The following is a 4,220-nucleotide window of genomic DNA, read 5'->3' as shown; positions in this document are numbered from 1 at the left end:
TTGCAATGATATGGAAGGGGGGAGGCAAGGGGGAATGAGGGAACCTTTGCTCTCATCAGAGGTGGCTAGAAGAGGAAACAGCATATATACTCAATGGGGTATAGACATCTGGAGTAAGAAGGAGGGGGGAGCAGAGGGAAGGGGTGGGGATGTGAATAAAGGAGGAGAGGATGGACCATGGGGGGAGAGTGGTCACATATAACACATTTTCTTTTTTACTTCTTGCAAGGGGCTCGGATTGGAAGGCCTGTCCAGGACCATAGAGCCAGGTGGATACTAGGCCTAGGGGGTGGTATGGGGGCTTAGGGCCTCTTGGCCCTAGGACCATGGATCTGTCTGCTGTACCATTCAGCTACCCTACAGCAGAGTCAGAGTGAAAGGAGAGAGAAAATATAGTACATGGTAGTGGAGAAATATGAAAGGAGGGAGTTGTGATCAGCAATGGCAATGGTGGAAAATATGGAAGTAACTTTAGCGATGGACTTACCATAAAGAATGCGATCCATCCATGACAGAGTTGTTGTTGTTGGAACAAAGACTGAAGCAAATTTATTATTATTATTATTGTTTGAGGGAGGGTGCAGGGCAAATGGGGCTGGGTGGCCTGCCTGGAGATGCATGCCAGGCTGATCCTTGGTTGTCTGAGGCCAGATTTGGACGTGGTTGCTCCTGGCTCAAGGGTCAATGCAGGGTAGTGGTGATCGGGTGGCTTGCATGTCACACGGCTGGGTGATCATTGGTTCTACAGGACTGGATGTGGGCTTGGGTGCTCATGGTTCCAGGGCTGGTGCTTTGTCCATTGCGTCACCTGGCTATACCTACAATTATTACTATTATTTTTTTTATTAATTTTAATTTTTTTCTCTCCCCTTTACTTTATCACTCAAGCAAGTCTATATTTATGGGGGAGGGGGTATTTCATTTACTCTTAAACAAGAATATTTTATTAATGTAAGAAACATTTGTACAAAATGAGAATAAAAAAATAAAAAAAACTAAATATTTTTCTCTGTTATTAATGTAATATAAAAGCAGAAGGTAAGAAAAATGTACTTGATTCAAGTTATTTACAAAATAATAACATAGTTATAGAAAACAAAATTTAAAAAATAATAAATATAAAATATCACACCTAAAGATTAACCAATACTGATAGAATGAAAACGCCATCATTCTTTGAAATATTTTAGTATTATAGACATAACTCTTCTTTGTCTTTAAATTTCCATACATATTCTGGTAAGTTTAGAAGGATTTGTTTATATCTTGAAGAATTTACATGCTCATATTCTCATGCAATGAAATAAATGCAGTTGGATGACTTGGGGGTATTATCTAAAATCAGTAAAGTATGAAAGAGAAACAAATTAATTAAAAGACATCCAATTAATTTGTTTTTCTCTTGCACACTTGACTGATTTTAGATAATACCCCATGTTATAGATCTGCTTTTTCTTGATTTATATATATATATATATATATATATATATATATATATGTTTAGAGATAACATTTTCCCCGGTATGGGTAAGATTTTCTTGCAGAAGCCAAAATTGAAATGGATCTTAAAGGAAGCCAGGAATCTGATTGAGATTATGGAGTACAGGATGATACTGAAAATGTGAAAATCTGAATTACTAGTAGGATGGTGGCACCCGGAATAGTATTAATGAAGAACAGAAAACAAATGGATTTGGGGGAAATAGATAATGAGCTCCATTTTGGCCATTCTGACTTTGTGGAATAACCAGTTTTAAAATGTTTAATAGGAAAGACTAAAGTTCAGGAGAGAGACTAGGGTTAGGTGTGTAGATCTGGGCATTATCTGCATAGAAGCATAATTGAATCCTTGGGAACTGAACAAAGAAAGTATATGTAGCAAAGAGAAGATAACCCAGGGCAGAGCCTTGGTTGTATGTATATTTGTATGTGTCCGTGTGTGTGTGTGTGTGTATGTGTATGTGTGTGTGTGTGTGGTGTGTGTGTGTGTGTGTGTGTGTGTGTGTTTGTGTGTGTATGAAGTTAGGGGGTTTGACACTGATAAAGATCCAGTAGAGGAGACTGAGGGCAGTTAAATGATGTAATAGATAAGAGAGTAGACCAAATGTCAGGAAGATTCATCTTCCTGAGTTCAAATATAACCTCATATACTTGCTAGCTCTGTAACTCTGGACAACTCATTTAATTCTGTTTGTCTCATTTTCCTTCTTTGTAAAATGAACTGGAGAAGAAAGTGATGAACCACTTCAGCATCTTTGCCAAGAAAAACCCAAATGGAGTCGTGATACCAGAAAAAAACTGAGAAGGAACAGTAAGAAAGATACAAAGAAGCATGGTTACAAAAATTCCAGAAGAAGAGAACATGTAGGAGAAAAAGGGCAATCCACAATGCTGTAAAGAGAGAAAGATTAGGACTTAGGAAAGTTAAATAATAGATGTGGAAACCAGACTACTATGATATGGGAGTGACTTAGATGAGATGAGTTAAATTTGGCAAAGAGTGTAGGTAGCTTTTTCTTGACTCCAGTAAGGGAAGGGGTGAGGAGAAATCCATAAGATCATATAATTATATATTTTAGAATTGGAAGAAACCTTTGAGGTTATCTAAGTTGAATAGTCTTATTTTATAGATGAAGAAACTGAGGTCTGGAGAAGATAAATGACTTTCCCAAGATCACAATGGGGAAATAAGGTAGAAAGGTAAATAAAATAGTAAGGTAGCAAGGTTTTTCATCTTTGGGTTAGATGATCTCTAATGTTTCTTTTTTCTCTATAGGAGACATAAATATTTTTCAAAGTAATTTGGGTAGGAGGAGTAGATAAATAAATGAATTCCCTTGTTGACTTTGAGGTCTCTTGATTATTTATAGTTAGTAGCTACTTTAATCATTTTAGTTTTTGTAATGGATATTAGCAAAATAGAAAATGATTCTAATATATACTATGTTAGAATTCATAACTTTGTTTTCATTGAAATATGTAATTATATATGCCCAGGGGAAACCATTGATTTGTATACCATGTCTAGGCCTGAATTCCAAAGAGACCATAAAAAAGGGAAAAGACCCATATGTACAAAAAATATTTATAGCAGTTCTTTTTGAGGTAGCAAAGTATTAGAAACTGAGGATGTCAGTTGAATGACTGTGGTATCTGAAAGTTATGGAATATTATTGTGCTATAAGAAATGACAAGCAGGTGTATTAAAAAAAACCTGGAAAGAATTACAAGAACTGATGCTGAATGAAAAAAACCAAACAAGTTGAACATCATACACTGTGATTGATTTCACTCTCCTCAGCAATACAATGATCCAAGACAATTGCAAAAGACTCATTGCATATTGTCTTAGAGAGAAGAGAGGGGGAGATGGAGGGAGAAAAATTTGGAACTCAAAATCTTATAAAATGAATGTTAAAAATGTCTTTACATGTAATTGGAAAAAATACCATTAAATCAACAGTAAAAAATGAAATATGCAGTGAAGAGTCTTAATTTCATTAAATGTACTTGAAATATTTCTTTTTCTATAGAACTGCTCTAAAAATGGTCCTAGAGTTTTAGTTTTTTTTTTAGGAAAGCTATTTCTGTTTTATTTGTATTTACATAGGATTCATTATATGATGAAAGCCACCAAAAAAATAACATCCCACTGAAGGTTTTCTCCAAACATCTGTTTGCAGTATCTCTTCAGAATGTGGTTTCTCTCAAAATTACATAAGGATATTCAGACAGATGTGAGATCTGGGAAAGGATTTTGATTCATGTTTTAGAATTTTTGGGAAGTTAGAAAAAACTTAGGAAAGCTTAAATTTATTTATCCCATTATCAGTTTGAAGTAGCTTATAGAAGTCAACTATTAATGTTATTAATTCTATGAACATATTGGTCATCAATAAGTTTGGGACATTCTTCCTCTACCCCTTCTACTCGGTCAGTCCACCATCATCCCTACTGTGTTCCAGACTCACAGACTAATTGAAGCCAATAAAATTCTTCTGGATCCCTGCAACAACATAAGGCACATAATTTATTCTCTAGGGATCACTGCAACACAAAGGGAATCCAATTGAAGGACTGGCCAAAATTTATGGGTTTTCCTTTCCAGAAACAAAATCCTCTGCGTTTCTAAATACAACATGGGAAACCCACAATTTCCCCAATTAATTCTTCCCTTTTCTAAAGTAATACAAACAAAATTTCTAACTCACTTAACAGCA

The 4,220-nt window shown here is 35.4% G+C and overlaps 1 protein-coding gene across 1 annotated transcript in view; it reads left to right on the top strand.

Moving 5' to 3' along the window:
- TENT5A (terminal nucleotidyltransferase 5A) overlaps window positions 1-3,475 on the top strand; it is a 64,614-nt gene extending 61,139 nt beyond the window's left edge. Inside the window, exon 4 of the transcript XR_012478617.1 lies at window positions 2,231-3,475. The gene's annotated coding sequence lies outside the window, so the exon portion shown is untranslated. The remainder of the gene's footprint in view (window positions 1-2,230) is intronic.
- The last annotated feature ends 745 nt before the right edge of the window (window positions 3,476-4,220 follow it).

Source organism: Macrotis lagotis, chromosome 5 (genome assembly GCF_037893015.1).
Source record: "Macrotis lagotis isolate mMagLag1 chromosome 5, bilby.v1.9.chrom.fasta, whole genome shotgun sequence".
NCBI lineage: Eukaryota > Metazoa > Chordata > Mammalia > Peramelemorphia > Peramelidae > Macrotis > Macrotis lagotis.
The sequence above is the reverse complement of the archived record's forward strand: the minus strand, read 5'-3'. Positions and strand labels throughout refer to the sequence as shown.